Source organism: Ascaphus truei, chromosome 7, assembly GCF_040206685.1.
Source record: "Ascaphus truei isolate aAscTru1 chromosome 7, aAscTru1.hap1, whole genome shotgun sequence".
NCBI lineage: Eukaryota > Metazoa > Chordata > Amphibia > Anura > Ascaphidae > Ascaphus > Ascaphus truei.
Genome location: NC_134489.1, coordinates 6,900,548 through 6,919,579, shown reverse-complemented (window position 1 = coordinate 6,919,579; position 19,032 = coordinate 6,900,548).

Sequence of the window (19,032 nt, the reverse complement as noted above, 5' to 3'; positions counted from 1 at the left end):
GAAGAGGAGGAGGGGGGGATGGAAGAGGAGGAGGGGGGGAATGGAGGAGATGGGGGGGGAATGGAGGTGGAGGGGGAATGGAGGTGGAGGGGGGGGAATGGAGGAGGAGGGGGGGGGATGGAGGAGGAGGGGGGGGGATGGAGGAGGAGGGGGGGAATGGGGAGGAGGGGGGGGGGAATGGAGGAGGAGGGGGGAATGGAGGAGGAGGGGGGGGAATGGAGGAGGAGGGGGGGGATGGAGGAGGGTTGGGAATGGAGGAGGAGGGTGGGGGATGGAAGAGTAGGAGGGGGGGATGGAAGAGGAAGAGGGGGGGATGGAGGAGGAGGAGGGGGGGATGGAGCAGGAGGGGGGGGGATGGAGGAGGAGGAGGAGGGGGGGCTGGAGAAGGGGGGATGGAGGAGGAGGGGGGGGATGGAGGAGGGGGGGATGGAGGAGGGGGGGATGGAGGAGGAGGGGGGGATGGAGGAGGAGGGGGATGGAGGAGGAGGGGGATGGAGGAGGAGGGGGGGAATGGAGGAGGAGGGGGGGAATGGAGGAGGAGGGGGGAATGGAGGAGGAGGAGGGGGGAATGGAGGAGGAGGGGGGAATGGAGGAGGAGGGGGGAATGGAGGAGGAGGAGGGGGGGATGGAGGAGGAGGGGGGGATGGAGGAGGAGGGGGGAATGGAGGAGGAGGGGGGGAATGGATGAGGAGGGGGGGGCTGGAGGAGGGGGGATGGAGGAGGAGGGGGGGGATGGAGGAGGGGGGATGGAGGAGGGGGGATGGAAGAGAAGGAGGGGGGTATGGAAGAGGAGGAGGGGGGGTGAAGGAGGAGGAGGGGGGGAATGGAGGAGGAGGGGGGGAATGGAGGAGGAGGGGGGGAATGGAGGAGGAGGGGGGAATGGAGGAGGGGGGAATGGAGGAGGGGGGGGGAATGGAGGAGGAGAGGGGAATGGAGGAGGAGGGGGGAATGGAGGAGGGGGGAATGGAGGAGGAGGGGGGGAATGGAGGAGGAGGGGGGGGAATGGAGGAGGAGGGGTGGAATGGAGGAGGAGGGGGGGGTGGAGGAGGAGGGGGGGAATGGAGGAGGAGGGAAGGTGGGAAATGGAGGAGGAGGGGGGATGGAGGAGGAGGAGGGGGAGGATGGAGGAGAAGGAGGGGGGGATGGAGGAGAAGGAGGGGGGATGGAGGAGAAGGAGGGGGGGGATGGAGGAGAAGGAGGGGGGGGATGAAGGAGGAGGAGCGGGGGGATGGAGGAGGAGGGGCGGGGGGATGGAGGAGGGGGGGAAATAGAGGAGGGAGGGGAATGGAGGAGGGGGGGGTGTGGAGGGGGGGGAATGGAGGATGGGGGGATGGAGGAGGAGGAGGGGGGATGAGGAGGAGGGGGGATGGAGGAGGAGGAGGGGGGGTGGAGGAGGGGGGGATGGAGGAGTAGGGGGGATGGAGGTGGAGGGGGGGATGGATGGAGGAGGAGGGGGATGGGGGGATGGAGGAGGGGGGGATGGGGGCGTGGAGGAGGGGGGGATGGAGGAGGAGGGGGGGATGGAGGAGGAGGGGGGGATGGAGGAGGAGGGGGGATTGATGGAGGAGGAGGGGGATTGGGGGGGTGGAGGAGGGGGGGATGAGGAGGAGGGGGGGATGGAGGAGGAGGGGTAATGGATGGAGGAGGGGGGGATGGAGGAGGAGGGGGGGATGGAGGAGAAGGAGGGGGGGATGGAGGAGAAGGAGGGGGGATGGAGGAGAAGGAGGGGGGATGGAGGAGGAGGAGCGGGGGGATGGAGGAGGAGGAGCGGGGGGGAATGGAGGAGGGGGGGGAATGGAGGAGGGGGGGAATGGAGGAGGGGGGGAATGGAGGAGGGGGGGATGGAGGAGGGGGGGGAATGGAGGATGGGGGGGGAAGGAGGAGGAGGAGGGGGGGGATGAGGAGGAGGAGGGGGGATGAGGAGGAGGAGGGGGATGGAGGAGGAGAGGAGGAGGGGGGGATGAGGAGGAGGAGGGGGATGGAGGAGGAGGAGGGGGGGATGGAGGAGGGGGGATGGAGGAGGAGGGGGGGATGGAGGAGGAGGGGGGGTGGAGGAGGGGGGATGAGGAGGAGGGGGGGATGGAGGAAGAGGGGGGGTGGAGGAGGAGGGGGATGGAGGAGGAGGGGGGGGATGGATGAAGGAGAAGGGGGATGGGGGGGGATGGAGGATGGGGGGATGGGGGGTGGAGGAGGGGGGATGGAGGAGGAGGGGGGGATGGAGGAGGAGGGGGGATGGAGGAGGGGGGGGGATGAAGGAGGGGAGGATGGAGGAGGAGGGGGGATGGAGGAGGGGGGATGGAGGAGGGGAGGATGGAGGAGGGGGGGATGGAGGAGGGGGGGATGGAGGAGGGGAGGATGGAGGAGGAGGGGGGGGATAGAGGAGGAGGGGATGGAGGAGGGGGGATGGAGGAGGAGGGGGGATGGAGGAGGGGGGGATGGAGGAGGGGAGGATGGAGGAGGAGGGGGGATGGAGGAGGGGGGGATGGAGGAGGAGAGGGGGATGGAGGAGGGGGGGATGGAGGAGGGAGGATGGAGGAGGATGGGGGGATGGAGGAGGAGGGGAGGATGGAGGAGGAGGGGAGGATGGAGGAAGGGGGGGTGGAGGAGGAGGGGGGATGGAGGAGGAGGGGGGGATGGAGGAGGAGGTGGGGGATGGAGGAGGAGGGGGGGGATGGAGGAGGAGGGGGGGATGGAGGAGGAGGGGGGGAATGGAGGAGGAGGGGGGGAATGGAGGAGGATGGGGGGAATGTAGGAGGAGGGGGGGAATGGAGGAGGGGGGAATGGAGGAGGAGTGGGGGGGAATGGAGGAGGAGGGGGGGATGGAGGAGAGGGGGGGGAATGGAGGAGGATGGGGGGAATGGAGGAGGAGGGGGGGGAATGGAGGAGGAGGGGGGGAATGGAGGAGGAGGGGGGGGGAATGGAGGAGGAGGGGGGGGAATGGAGGAGGAGGAAGGGGGGAAATGGAGGAGGAGGAGGGGGGATGGAGGAGGAGGAGGGGGGGATGGAGGAGAAGGAGGGGGGATGGAGGAGAAGGAGGGGGGATGGAGGAGAAGGAGTGGGGGATGGAGGAGGAGGAGCGGGGGGATGGAGAAGGAGGAGCGGGGGGATGGAGGAGGGGGGGAATGGAGGAGGGGGGGATGGAGGAGGGGGGATGGAGGAGGGGAGGATGGAGGAGGAGGGGGGGATAGAGGAGGAGGGGATGGAGGAGGGGGGATGGAGGAGGAGGGGGGATGGAGGAGGGGGGGATGGAGGAGGGGAGGATGGAGGAGGAGGGGGGATGGAGGAGGGGGGGATGGAGGAGGAGAGGGGGATGGAGGAGGGGGGGATGGAGGAGGGGAGGATGGAGGAGGAGGGGGGGATGGAGGAGGAGGGGAGGATGGAGGAGGAGGGGGGGATGGAGGAAGGGGGGGGTGGAGGAGGAGGGGGGATGGAGGAGGAGGGGGGGATGGAGGAGGAGGGGGGGATGGAGGAGGAGGGGGGGGATGGAGGAGGAGGGGGGGAATGGAGGAGGAGGGGGGGAATGGAGGAGGATGGGGGGAATGTAGGAGGAGGGGGGGAATGGAGGAGGGGGGAATGGAGGAGGAGTGGGGGGGAATGGAGGAGGAGGGGGGGATGGAGGAGAGGGGGGGGGAATGGAGGAGGAGGGGGGGAATGGAGGAGGAGGGGGGGGAATGGAGGAGGAGGGGGGGAATGGAGGAGGAGGGGGGGGGAATGGAGGAGGAGGGGGGGGGAATGGAGGAGGAGGAAGGGGGGAAATGGAGGAGGAGGAGGAGGGGGGATGGAGGAGGAGGAGGGGGGGGATGGAGGAGAAGGAGGGGGGGATGGAGGAGAAGGAGGGGGGATGGAGGAGAAGGAGTGGGGGATGGAGGAGGAGGAGCGGGGGGATGGAGAAGGAGGAGCGGGGGGATGGAGGAGGGGGGGGGAATGGAGGAGGGGGGGAATGGAAGAGGGGGGGGAATGGAGGAGGGGGGGGAATGGAGGAGGGGGGGAATGGAGGAGGGGGGGGAATGGAGGAGGGGGGGAATGGAGGAGGGGGGGATGGAGGAGGAGGAGGGGGGATGAGGAGGAGGAGGGGGGGATGAGGAGGAGGAGGGGGGGATGGAGGAGGAGGAGGGGGGGATGGAGGAGGGGGGGATGGAGGAGGAGGGGGGGATGGAGGAGGAGGGGGGTGGAGGAGGAGGGGGGATGGAGGAGGAGGGTGGGGATGGATGGAGGAGGAGGGGGATGGGGGGGTGGAGGAGGGGGGGATGGTGGGGTGGAGGAGGGGGGGGTGGGGGGGTGGAGGAGGGGGGATGGAGGAGGGGGGATGGAGGAGGAGGGGGGGATGGAGGAGGAGGGGGGAATGGAGGAGGAGGGGGGGGAATGGAGGAGGAGGGGGGGAATGGAGGAGGAGGGGGGGAATGGAGGAGGAGGGGGGGGGAATGGAGGAGGAGGGGGGGGAATGGAGGAGGAGGGGGGGGAATGGTGGAGGAGGGGGGGGAATGGTGGAGGAGGGGGGGGAATGGAGGAGGAGTGGGGGGAATGGAGGAGGAGTGGGGGGAATGGAGGAGGAGGGGGGAATGGAGGAGGAGGGGGGGAATGGAGGAGTAGGGGGGGAATGGAGGAGGAGGGGGGGGAATGGAGGAGGAGGGGGGGGAATGGAGGAGGAGGGGGGGAATGGAGGAGGAGAGGGGGGATGGAGGAGGAGAAGGGGGATGGAGGAGGAAAGGGGGGATTGAGGAGGAGAGGGGGTGGAGGAGGAGGAGATGGGTGGAGGAGGAGGAGAGGGGGTGGAGGAGGAGGAGAGGGGTGGAGGAGGAGCAGAGGGGTGGAGGAGGAGCAGAGGGGGTGGAGGAGGAGCAGAGGGGGTGGAGGAGGAGGATAGGGAGTGGAGGAGGAGGAGAGGGCGTGGAGGAGGAGGAGAGGGCGTGGAGGAGGAGGAGAGGGCCTGGAGGAGGAGGAGAGGGGCTGGAGGAGGAGGAGAGGGGCTGGAGGAGGAGGAGAGGGGCTGGAGGAGGAGGAGAGGGGCTGGAGGAGGAGGAGAGGGGCTGGAGGAGGAGGAGAGGGGCTGGAGGAGGAGGAGAGGGGCTGGAGGAAGAGGAGAGGGGCTGGATGAGGAGGAGAGGGGCTGGAGGAGGAGGAGGGGGGGGTGAACAGGGGAATGAAATAAGTGCCTCACACAGCACACCCCTGTGACGCAAAGCAATCCCTTACCCTGCTCTTATGTAATCCTCCTATTAATGAAGTACTGCACAAAGTCCTGTATACAGCTGGCCACTGCAAGCAGCATGCAGATCTGAATGATGAGTGGTATACTCACTACTTGCAGACCCGTCTGCCCCTTGAAGCGTGCATCGCTCCCAAGAAGAACAAACTGGAATAAGCAAATATCCGGGCTGGAAGCGGGTTAAAAAATAAGGCAAATTTATTCAGGCATAATGCCTCCTGATACAAACAAACGGGCTCCTCTGATACGTTTCCTGCTGACAGGCCCGTTATCAAAGAGTATCCTAGTGTTCCCTGCACACTACCTACTGTGCATAGGGCCACCCCTGATTGCTAATCAGCAGCACAGGCATCCCCCTCTGTCCCCGCCCACCTCTAATGTCACCGCCGAGGGATGCAAGAGATCAGGGCAGAGGCTAATAGCAGCCAGCCCAGTAACCTGACAGAGGCTCCATGCAGGAGGTGCATCTCCAATATATCCACACAACAAATACAGCACACCATGCACAAATAACCATACAATATGTCTCTAATGGCTGCATATAAACATAACACAAATGTATCTTCCCACTGCACGGTGAAGCCCAGAGAGACAGCCCAGAGAGACAGCCCAGATAGACAGCCCAGAGAATGCATGCCCAGATAGACAGCCCAGAGAATGCATGCCCAGAGACACAGCCCAGAGAATGCATGCCCAGAGAGACAGCCCAGAGAATGCATGCCCAGAGAGACAGCCCAGAGAATGCATGCCCAGAGAGACAGCCCAGAGAATGCATGCCCAGAGAGACAGCCCAGAGAATGCATGCCCAGAGAGACTGCCCAGAGAATGCATGCCCAGAGAGACTGCCCAGAGAGACAGCCCAGACTGTGACTCAAAAAACGGAAACACTTTTCTTAAAGCAACATATACACACAACAAACACATGATAGAAGAAATACTAAAAAGGGTACAAATATCCATATACCTGTATGACATACAGTTTGTAAATATATGACCTAGGGATCTAATGCCCTAACCACATATCAAGCAGAAACATGTTGATCACATAATAAAGGATGCTTATAGCACATTGATAGATTCTAGGAGTTATAGACACCAAACATTCTCATGACATCATCTTGCAGTAATGTAATAACATTTAACGATTCAATTATGTAATAAAGAATAAACTAAAACGGGATCCTAAAGTGGATCCAAATAGAGAGAGGGGAGGGGGAGGGGGAAGGAAGGGAAAAGAGGAGAGAGGGAAGGAAGAACCATGAATGAATAAAGAACATCAACAATAGACCTAAAATTCATGGAGACTGGAGTTCAATTGATTAAAAAATGAGCGAGCTCCCAGTCCACATTGATACCTATGGGGATGATGTACCCATATTGTAAATCCATGCCATTTCTCATTTATTGAGCATGTTCAGTCTATCACCCCCACGTATGGGGGCAGGAACATGCTCAATATACAATTGCTATTTTTAGCCCTTCAATGCCCGAGGGGCCAGCAATGCATTGCACAAATTTGAGTGTCCAATAATACGCAATATAATGTGTACAGTAGTTCACAAACTCAGTGGGCCAGATGCGCTAAGCTCTGTTAAATCAGAGTAAATTTCCTCACATTATCTAAATACAGAGGCAGGACTAGGGGGGGGGTCAGCGAGCTGGGCAGCTGGCAGGGAACAAGCGCACTGGCACTCGTTCTTGGTGACGTCACGCGCTCTACTTGGCCGTGCTTTTCCTGGCCAGCTAGTTGCGCGGGAGGGGGGGGGGTTATGTCAGGGGGCGCAGCCATAAATCACAGAGCTGGTTCGCCCTCATTGGGCAAACTGCTAACGTGACGCGCAAGCTAGTGGCACAATCAAATTTGCTTTGGCAAGCAGCTAAGCGCCGTGCAGATGCTCGCTCACGCTGGCCACACACATTGCAACAATGTGTTTCATCACGGCGAGCGTGCTTCACCCTGGATGAGGCCTTAGGTGGTGCAGATCAGGCTGGCGGTGGCAGAGGGAGGCATCAGAGGAGAGCAGCAGCAAGAGAGGTAGGATGAGGGACATGTGGTAGAGAGAGAAGGGGGCAAGAGAGAAAGTGTGAAGGAGAGGCAGATAGGGGGGAAAGCGAGATAAAGCGGGTTCTTCAAATGGGGGGGGGCTGCAGTTGGTTGAACTTGCCCAAGTGCAAAAATGACCTACATCCGCCTATGCCTAAATAGTTCATGGACATTCCCCCCGTTTAACAGGTATCCACTAAGATAATTATATGGAAAAACAACACTTGTTATAAAAAATCAGTATCAGAGATGAAAACTACCGGGTTCCTTAATACAGCACAGACAATAACCAATACAATGCACATGCGCAGTGGGAAAAAATCTAATTTGCGTTACAATTGATGCACAAGCGTTCCAACGCGTGTTACTCATGTACGTTACCTAAATGTAACACCCACGCACATGTTAAAATGTAAACAAATACACAGCATACTTTATAGAGAAGGTAGTTAGCCCTTTTAGCCTAATGCTACAAGTGATTAAAGATGGGCAAACTGGTCCAAATCCATTTCCCTGATTTTTTAGTCACAATCCGACCCCCCACCAAAATACGTCTGGATTAGATCCTATAAAATCAGTACAGATTAATCCCAATCCACCATTGGATACATTAATGACAGATTTTTTCAGAATTCGAACTTTGATTCCATATTGAATCCGATTAATCCTGTTCTGTATCACCATACCCACCTTTATGCATATCTGTCATGTACAGTATAACCAAATAAGTGCTCATACCTGTAAACGTTCCCTGCCCCTGGCTTCCTTTAACAGTCGACCATTTCCACTGGTTGACAGTTTAATGTTCCTTATGGAGCATGCTTGAGATACCTGTGAGATATGATAATAGCTAGAATATCTACACGTGTGAACTGTGAACTGGTTTAGCTCACACTGCTAGAGCTACTGCCTAGAAAAGCAGGAGTTTTGTGTTATAGTCCTGTTGGTTCTGACACCAGTACACAATTCCAGTCCCGGGTGCCTTAGGCTTGCTAACTCAATATACAGATGCAGCGGCTGTTATTGGAACATGTCATGCATTGTATACCCATGTCATGGCACGTGATTTCTTCCAACCTTACCGCCTTAAGACGCGTGTGTATCGAGTGCAGAAAATGAAATTTTCGTTTTCTGGGTTTTAAACACCTGCAAATTGACACAGTACTGTAGCACATTACTGTACAATTACAATTCATTAATTTCTGCCACGGATACACGAAGAATTGCACAGAATCCTTGAAATTCAAACAAATCAATTGTGGTAAACACAAGTGTGCTGGTATGATGGGGTGTGTGAATGCCTTTTCAGCACAGGCATCTCTCCCCCTTCCAACTAGGAAGGACGTCACTTATGCCATGATGTCCACATAGAATCCCGAGATGCATTTTGTGTTTGCATCAGTTTTCAAGGGTTCCCATGAAGGGCAGGGAATTGCTGCTGGTATAAGCACATGCAGAGGCATTTTCAGATTTACTATATTCCGATTTTCAAAACAACGATCAGCAATTGGCTACACAGTCTAAGAATAGGAGTTTACTAGGGATCCATCCTCTATCTCAGGGGTGCGCCAACTGGGGAGGCAGGAGATTTGTCTGGGGTGGCACGGGTGGTTGCAGAGGTCCCGCGCTCTTCCCCCCATGCATTTAAATGAAATGCCGGGGGATCGCGTGAGACCTCTGCAACAAGAAAACTTACCGGGAGTCAGACGTCGCAAATGACGCCACGGGGTCATGTGACATCACAGGCGGCAAATGACGCCGCGTGTCACGTGACCGGACGTCACGTGACCCCGGAGCATCATCCGACGTGGCAGCAGGTAGGAGGGGGGGGGGGCGGGAATCGGGAGCAGGCCAGACAGGGGGGCGCAACAGGCAAAGTTTGCGCTCCCCTGCTCTATCTAATCCTACCTTCAGTTGTCTCTATCCACCTTTATAACAGGGCTTAGGTCGGTATACCTTGATGTGGTGAAGATATAAATAATTCTGGGCAGCATGATTTGCACTGTGGCTATATTAATGGAATGAGAAAACCATAAAGGTCAACGTGGTATTTATTTTAGCTTACATTATTTATGATATTTTTTCTGCTACCCAATCAGACATACAGCTACAGTAGAACAATTATTACACAGTATAGACATTATCTGGCTTTGAGTCAACAACTTCTCATCAAGTAACTCCAACTTGAAAATTGCCGCACAAAGATGAAAAACCTGCTTTCGAAATGTTGGCAAACAAAATAGTTTCTCATAACATGCTGACCTAATCAATCAGCCCCACTAATACTGCTGCTATCTGACACGGTGTAACACATTATTGCAATTGGATACTGTATATTGCAACTAGCTCAGTATCTGTATTGGATCTCTGCTGCCTCCTTCTGGGTAAGACCATTTTAACTCACTGTGTTATAGGAGCACTTTCTTTTCCCCTCCTTCCTTATTGTTTTCACTTCATAATAAACATTAATTTGAATTATGTTCATATTACTTTCCTCTTAGGGGATTTGTTGTATTCTATCCTTAATCAGACCAAGAATCATTTAAATCAGTATATATTTGTTATGTTCAACATCATAAGTGTATGAGCCTCCACCCCATCCGACATTGGGAAATGTGGGGCTTTATTGGAATATAGCAATACCATTATAGTTTGTGTGCATATAATTCTTTCCTCCACTCTTGGTGGGTTCTCCTGTTTGGTCAATTTATTACTCTCCTAGTGCACTTACCAGATACTGTATCAACAATGGTTGAGCAGGTATCTGTTGCCATTTTCATCATGACAAAGAAAATCAATAAGGACTTAAGTAAAAAAAAATTATAAACAATTTAACACCACCCTGCAAGACATTTCTACTCATTTAAAAGATGGCTAGCAGATGTCTAGGCTGCCTCACAGAGCCTGCAGAGACCCCAGGAAGAATCCCTACGTTCCCTCAGCGTCAGTTCCTGTGTAGGTCTGTGAGTTAGCATCAGTTCCTGTGTGTCTATCAGTCAGCGTCAGTTCCTGCGGGAATACTGTGACACCATGGACCGTGTCTGATTGGTCATATTCCCTATCAGAAAGGGTGAATAGGGTGCAACTCTCTAATAAATTCATGTTGTGTTGATTTACAAATGATATATATGATATACTGTAGTGTTTTAATTCTTTTATGTTTTGTTGAGTGACACCGGCAGAACAAATATGCTCCTTTTGCTATGGCTGATCAACGAGGAGGAGGATCACGGATGGCATCGCAAAACACAACACCATGTGACATCATATTGGTGATGTCCGCAGCATATTTGACACTGCGATAGAGAAGGAGAGCGACAGCATGGAGGCGGCCACCATAGTTATGCCTTGTTCAGGGTGGCAGAGACAGGAGGTGGAGGGCGCGTGTGCGCATCAGTCTGCTGGGCGATACGTGCATATCATCCCCAGCAGACCTTTGCTAGCGTTGAGGAGGCTACAGACCTGAGGTTAGGGATGGTTTTTTTTGTAAACTACGGATTTCATCCTACTCGTCTTCCCATGCAGTCTCCCAGGTCCGTAGTTCCTGCAGCAGATGATGGGGTATCCTCCCTACAGGGGTCATGGAGGAGGATTCAAACAGTGTTACAGGAGTCCGTACTAAGACAGAAGAGACAAGCAGATAGGCTTCGTCGGGAGGCCCATAAGTTCGTACCTGGAGATAAGGTCTGGATTTCTTCTAAGAATATCAAACTGAAGACCCCAACCCCTAAACTGTCTCCCAGGTTTCTGGGTCCTTTCTCTATTCTGAGACAAATTAATCCTGTGGCCTATCAGCTTCGCTTTCCTCCCTCTATGAAAATTTCACCCGTTTTCTATATCTCCCTGTTGAAACCGTTTATCCAAGGCAAACGATTCGCTCATCCTTCTCTTCGTCCTCCTCCCCCCATTGTACCAGAACAACAGGAGTTCAAAATCCAGTCCATCATTGACTCTTGCATCTCCAGGGGCAAGGTCCAATTTTTGGTTCATTGGAAGGGATACGGACCTCAGGATTGTTCTCGGGTCTCGCATACAGATCTTCATGCCCCATCTCTACTCAAACGATTCCACCCAAAATTTCCCCTCAGACCTTGGATGGTTCGTCCGGAGTCCGACTCTCGAGGGGGGTACTGTAAGGATCTGCGTTGTGGGTTTACCTGCTTCCAGTGCCTCCTTACCTTTTCTGCATGTCGCCCAGGCTCCCCGGTGGCGTGCCTCGCTCCTTGCGGCCCCCTTTACGGCTGATCCCACACTTCCAAGGTGCGCGCGGACCCAGGCCTCAGTTAACTGGCGACGGGCGCCTTACTCCACCTCCGCTGATGCGGCGCACACAACCCGCACTTCCTTGCCCCCGCTCCGTCAGGCCCGCCCCCCAGGCCCTTCTATCCTATTGGACTCTCTACCTGGCAGACTTCTATTCCCCTGTGTAACGGATCGGGGGACTCGCTCTTCCCAGCGTGTCCCCATCACCGTAGTCCCTCCGGCTAGCCCTTCCTTTCCTCTGCCTTCGGTATCCCTGCCCCACTCCCTTGCGGCGCGCTCACACTCGCGGTCTGCGCACTCGCGCGGTTCTTCCATTGTGCGCGCGTGTTCCCACTCCCTGGTCTCCCATCAGGGGACTCACGCCCCTCCGCGTACCTCCGTCCCCTCACCTGCTTCCTCCGTTCCTTCCCCCTCTCTTACCCTTCAGCCGAGCACCTCCTCCGCGATGCTTCTCCCACGCTCTGGCTCTCGCGTATTGCGCGCACGTGACTGCGTTATGGAGGGCGCGCGCACCCGCTCTATTTACCAATCATCCCCTGATACTGGTTCCGCCCCTCGGAGCTTACAGGCCATTACCCTAGATTACCTCCCTGTCTCCTCCCCTACTCTTGTAATATGGGTGCTGCTGGTTCAAGGAAGTACCTGCCAGGCAAATTCCAATGTACACTGACGAAAAAAGAGAGATCCAGCGCTCCACGGATTTCAAGATAAATGAATTTATTGTGCCAATAAATTCATTTATCTTGAAATCCGTGGAGCGCTGGATCTCTCTTTTTTCCTCCTCCCCTACTCTCACACACCTATCCCTGCAAGCTCCCAGACAAACCCCTGCTCCTCCCCTTCCTGCTATTTGTCCTCCCACCTTTATAACCCCAGTCTGCCCTCTGCTTCCTCGCTCTGCATAGTTTTCCTGTAGCTCCTGTGTGTGCAGTGTCTATGCCCTGCTCCCTTGTTTATTTCAGCTCTGGTTCTTGTCCCTGCCCTTGTTTGGATTCCCTTGGTTTGAACTTGAACTCTGCTTTGGACTTTGACTATGCTGCCTTCTCCTGCCCTTGAACCTTGGCTTTCAGACATCACTACGCTGCTCTCTCCTATCCCTGGACTCTGGCACTTGGACAACTACCTTCCGACCTCTGGCGCCCCGGACTCAGCAAGTATAACGTTAACCCTTACTCACCAGGCCAGGCAACGCAATTACCACACTCCTGGCACGCCCTCACTGCTGTGGGTGCGTGTTATACCCTTACCCACCTCAGTACTGGGGACTGGCCAGGTCTGCGGGCATACAGGCGTTACGCCCTGGACACGGCTTACGGACAATCTACTACGCTGCTCTCTCCAAGCCACGACCATTGGCTTACGGATTTTACCATCCACTGTTGGAGTTGGCAAGTACGGTACTCTTTCTATTATTGTTACCCGGACCATCTACGCTACTTCCACACTCCGGCCGTGCCCCCGTTTACTGTTAGGTGTGTGGTATTACTCCTTTCCACCTCAGTCCCGGGGTCTCGTCTGGCTTGTGAGCAGGCCAAGCGTTACAGGATTATAGTAGGACCAAGAGGTTTTAGGCGATGAGAGGGAGGGTCCAGAGAGCAAGTGGTAGAGGGGGGAAGAGGAGATCAACAGTGACACATCCTCCTCTGAGACAGTGGAAAAAGAGTCAAGGGTGGATGGGTGCAACGGAGGATGAGATGGGGGTTCCATGGAGAGAAGCGGCAGCGACGTCGAAGAAGAGTGGAGGAGGTGACCTGTGGCTATCCGGTAGAGGAGAAGCGGCAGCGTTGTCGAAGAGGGATGGAGAAAGTGACCTTTGGATTTCCGGGCGAGAAGCAGAGTCATCTAAGAGCAAAGGAGAAAGTGACCCGTGGATTTCAGAGGCAGCGTCGTCTGATAGAACCGGAGAAGATGGCCTGTGGGTTTCCGTGAGGGCGGCGGCAGCATCAAGGACGAGGGGTGGAGAAGACGGGCTGAAGATTTCCGGGACAGCGGCGGCAGAGTCGTCGAAGCGTATGTGAGGAAGTGGTCTGCGGGTTCGATGAGTTGGCTGTCAATCGTTTTGCGTCGAGAGTACATCACCGTATATCTTCTTGACATAATAAGGCTGACATCTATGAAAACCCTTAGCCTTTGGGGTCAGCAGAAGGTTTTCTTTATTGGCCTTAGCCTGTCGCTTTTGCCTTGGCGTGGAAACAGCAACCGCCTTTCGCTTTTTCTGCTTGACAGGCACGGCAGAGGCGAGTGTGTTCCTGCGTCCGTAGAATCGGGGTTGCTCCATGGAAGCAGGTGGCACAATGCAGTATCTGGACAAGGGCAAGTTCAAATAAAGATCATCGAGTGGTGGGCTAGGCAAAGTGTGTAACATTTTATGCATGGCGACCAGGTACAGGGTTTGAAAGTGGGCGTACTCTAATGTGAGTCATTACCGTATAAATACACCATCCATTTTGTGGATTCACTGCACATTGAATACACATCGACTAAACATCGAATATACATTCTTGTGTTTGTATTTCTTTCTACTCGCATCAATGGTGGTTAAAAAGATTTCCAAGGAGCTCAGCATGCGAATTAAGGAGATGTACTGTACACGAGCGGACACCGAATTGCTGCAATCCAACGCTGGTTAGCTACTTCTGGCATCGTTGTGCCAGCAACCACCGTGAGCTATCATGCACACGGAAAAAACAGAGACCGGAAAAGGGCACCAAGGGTAACTAACGCGTAAGTATATTTATACAACTTTAAAAAAAAAAAAAAAAAATTTAAATCTAGGAACAATATCCTCACCGGGGAGGAGGTAGAGCATCAATAAAGAATTTCACAGCATAGTCCAGCCTTCGCTTTATTGCTGCACGGCGGTGCCCGCTGCTCTATCTCCTCCCCGGTGAGGAGATTGTTCCTGTATCTTCACATCAGCTGGAGCACGCCAAGTACAGACAAAGAAAAAAGACCAGAGGAGTTAAAAGACACAGTGAGTGATTTCTTTTATTGCTGGAGCTTCCCCAGGTGATGTGTTTAATACATTGATGTGGGACTAATGTATGGGGTCTGGGTCGGTCTTAGGACTTCTCCCAGACAACCCTTCACAGTCCCCACGAGACAACATCCCTAACATCCCTAATAACTACCCATGGTTTTTATTGTTGCAGAGACCTTGACATCCTCCCCTGGCAGCCCTCCTGTCCTCTCTCTACCTAGCCTGAGTCCTCTGACCTTCCCTGTTCTTGTCTGGCTACTTCCCCTGCCTTCGCGCCACGTGGTGACATCACTGAGGTATCGCGAGACCGTTGGTCTGTGTCTAGATCCTCGGTGATTCCCTCAGCCGCATCGGGTCCAGGTTTTCACCTGTGGCACCCCACACACATCAGGACATCAATCAGTGTGGTAGTAGCGGCAGTCCCTGGCATCGTGGATCTCCGGAGGCGGTGTATTACCAACCACCTACAAGGCTTTGGTTCCAGTTTAGGACACTGTGCTACGGCCTTATACCTAGCAGCTTTGCTGTAAGTACGGTTTCCATTTTATCCCTACCGGATGTCATCGCTTTAATAGTGTCTCTTGCACAACATTCAAGTGTTTGTTGCCTTGTATTCATTTTAATTCATTTGCATTTAATTTGTAATTATTATCTCGTTTATCATATCAGTGATTATTTGTTTTAGTTGTTTTTTGTTGCACTATGATCTTATTCTTTTTTCTTTTTTTGTGTGTTTGTCTTATCTGTTTGTTTGTCTTTCCATGAGACTTCATCGAAGATTCTACACTGGATTTCCACTCAGCCTTATTGGACTTTATATTTGGTCAGGCTTTGTTTATTATTCTTTTTGGAGGCGCCGGTTTGTTTGTTTTTATAGTAGTACAGTAACTGCCTACTAACCGGTCATTTTTTTTCTTTTCAGAGAAAGCAGCACCAGCCATCTAAAGTAGTACTACATATCACACAATGCCATAATACAGTACGCACATACAGTAACTGCACTCATTTTTTGTTTTCTTGTCGTTTCAGGAAAAAAGGGTGGCCTGTGGGGAGGTGGGGTGTTGTGTCTAGTCTAATCTGTTTGTACAGTCAAATGTACAGTATATAAACAGCAGTATTGATGTACACAAAACCTCTCCTCTCTCAATGAACTACTGTACTGTACACGGAATGAGGAACAAGATAACGACGGAAAAAATAATATTACTATGTACAGTATACTGTATATATATATATATATATATACACACAGTATACATAATTTATACATTACAGTGTATATATATTATTACATAATATTCTTATAAATATGCATAATTCATGTTTCTCCATGTTTTACAAATGTTTTCTAAATGTTTATCCAATTTCAATCTGCCAGCAGAACTTAATACTGCATTATGTATTATTCATGATTCTTTTTATACTGTATTTGTATTTTTTTGTTCTTGATGAAATAAAATAAATATTTATTCACATTCCTGGTAATCATAATCATTGACAACAACCACCCCCCCACACCCCTACAGTATAAGAATGAATGACAAAACAACATGAATCAGTTAATGGTTTTTTTTACTCTCAATTCTCACAATGCTGTGCAAATCAGATTTACATTTCAAATTCGAGAAGGGATTTTCCAAAGCGTTACCATAAACAAAGCCTCAAAGAGTTGTGGGGGGGGGGGTTGGGTGAGTCATGTGCAGTAATCAGCTAGCTCCCATCTCAAAGAGGCTTAGAGTACATGCAGGCGCAGTGTGGCGATTGACGCTCGGCCAGGGACGGATTAAAAACACAATGACTAACTTCAGAAAATGAATAACTCTGTGGAGGTGTCTGTCGAAAATAGTTTGTGTGTGCGTCGGGGAGGGATGAAGGATTAGTTGTAGAGTAGAGTACAGTCATTTCAAAAGACAGTTCATCATAATAATTTGATCAATAAACCCCCAAATACAACCCCCAAATACAGTACATAAAAAGCAAGTCACTTTATCTCCCTGTGCCTCAGGCACCAAAAACATACAGTAGATTGTGAGCTCCACGGAACAGGGAGGGACCTGTGCCTGCAAAATGTCTCTGGAAAGCGCTATGTATATTGTAACTAACAGCGCTATACAAAAACATGCTATTATTATTATTATTATAATATCAAGGTGATGCTCTGTGCAAATCAAATTCGAGAAGGGATTTTCCAAAACATTGCTGTAAACAAAGCCTCGAAGATCCCGTCTCAAAGAGAACTACACGCAGGCGCAGTGAGGCTTTGTACTGTAGCTCGGCTATGGACGGATTAAGAAAACAATGGCAAGATTCAGAAAATTAATGACTCTGTGGAGAGGGGGCGGGGGTTGGGTGACTTATGTGCAGTAAGCAGCTAAGCAGCTAAATAGCTCCCATCTGAAAAAGGATCACACGCAGGCACAGTGAGGCTTTGAAGCTTGGCTATGGACGGATTAAAAACACAATGGCAAGATTCAGAAAATTAACGACTCTGTGGAGAAGGGGGGGGTTGGGTGACTCATGCACAGTAAGCAGCTTGCTGCCATCTCAAAGAGGCTTAGAGTACACGCAGGCGCAGTGAGGCGATTGACGCTCGGCTAGGGACGGATTAAAAACACGACTAACTTCAGAAAATGAATGACTCTGTGCAGGTGTCTGTCTAATGACTCTGTGGAGAGGGGTGGGGGGTTGGGTGACTCATGTGCAGTAAGCAGCTAAGCAGCTAAATAGCTCTCATCTGAACAAGGATTACACGCAGGCGCAGTGAGGCTATGAAGCTCGGCTATGGACGGATTAAAAACATAATGGCATGATTCCTAAAAGTAAAGGCAGCCGCATGAAGTTCAAAGCTAAAGACATACTTGAATTTCAAAAGGTAGTTCATCATAATAATACACCCCCAAATACAGTACGTAAAAGCACACAAATCAACCATGTGCAGTCAAACGCACAGGGTCGCAGACAAAAGCTACTGTACAGCACAGATTGAATATCGTAATACAGTAAGATGGTTTTTGCAGGCTTGTGGAGAAAAAAAATGACAATAATTTTTTTTTTCACTCACTCAAGTGGTGGGCGAAGTTACAGGCGCATGCACAGTAAATTCCTGCTGTCAAGCAGGAATGTGATTGAAACCAGACACATGTTCAAAAGAATGGTGTGGGAGAGATGTACTGCATTGCACAGAAGATAAGAATTTGAAATACCCTGCAGTGCAGTTAATTATCCCGAGCGAGGGGAGAGCGCTGTATATGCCGAAATGTGACACTGTTACAGTACGATACACACCTATGCGTTTCAACAATTTTCAAATGCGACATACTGTACTGCAAGATATAAAAAATGCACAATTGCGCACCAGGGATTAGTGGAAGGTAATTTATTAAAAAGTACACAATAACTGAGGGGATCCAACCCCACCTCAGAACAGCTGTGCAGCTGAACGGCTGAGTACCACCATGAAAAAATACTAGTAGTGACTATACCCTAAGCTGCACAGTATACAAATGACAATAAAATTCATATAAAATAAACCAAAAAAATAATAAACATGAAACAACCTACCAATCGATTTGTTATAAAACCGCCATAGGGTTAGGCACTGGCAAGGAGAAACAGACACCTACACTGAGACAGACAGCAGACTCGCGGTGTCTGCAGATGATCCGGATCTCGGCACCGCGGGGATGGAATAAACCGCTGCTCTCTCCTGCAGGCTCCGTCACAGCTTGCCAGCAAACACGCGCAGGATGACCTGTCGTGACCTCTACGCGTTTCGCACCACGTGCTTCGTCAGGAGGTCACGCACAGCGTCATCCGTGCTTATTTATGGGCGGCAGCTAATTGATTAGGACAGCCCCCTCAGAGAAACACCCTTGCTTTGCCTAATTGCTGCAATCATTGTAACACCTTAAATTAAGGATACTAGGCAACAGGGTGTTTGGCAGCTCATGTGGGGATGTGTGTATAGTATAAATTAATCATTACACACACCCCTATGAGAGTATACAGGAGTATGACCTCTTACAACATGTATATATACACACTATGTAAACAGTGTTAACAAAAATGCTGAAACCTGTATATGGATGAAATAAAAATAACAAATAACAAAAAAAAAAATATATATATATAAAAACATACATACAATGTTAATACAATGTTAATACAAATACATGTTAATAAATTCATTATCTTAAAAAAGGAGTCAATTCAATTAATTCATTGAAACCATATAGATGTCTGGTTTGCATTTCATAGATCCAAAATTGCTCACGTTTCAATAAATGATTCTCTCTATTTCCCTGTCTACTACCTAGTGATACACTTTCAAGTCCCTTAAATGTAATACAGCCTGGTTCATTGTTATGCACTTCTTTAAAGTGTTTTAAAAGCGGAGTTAGTGGCATACCTTTTGCAATTGTTTTTGGTATGTTTTTAACATTTCTCAGGTGTTCTAACATGCGCATTTTAAACGGTCTTTTAGTCTTACCAATGTACTGTAAATTACAAAGTTCATCAATAGTGCTCAAAATGACTATA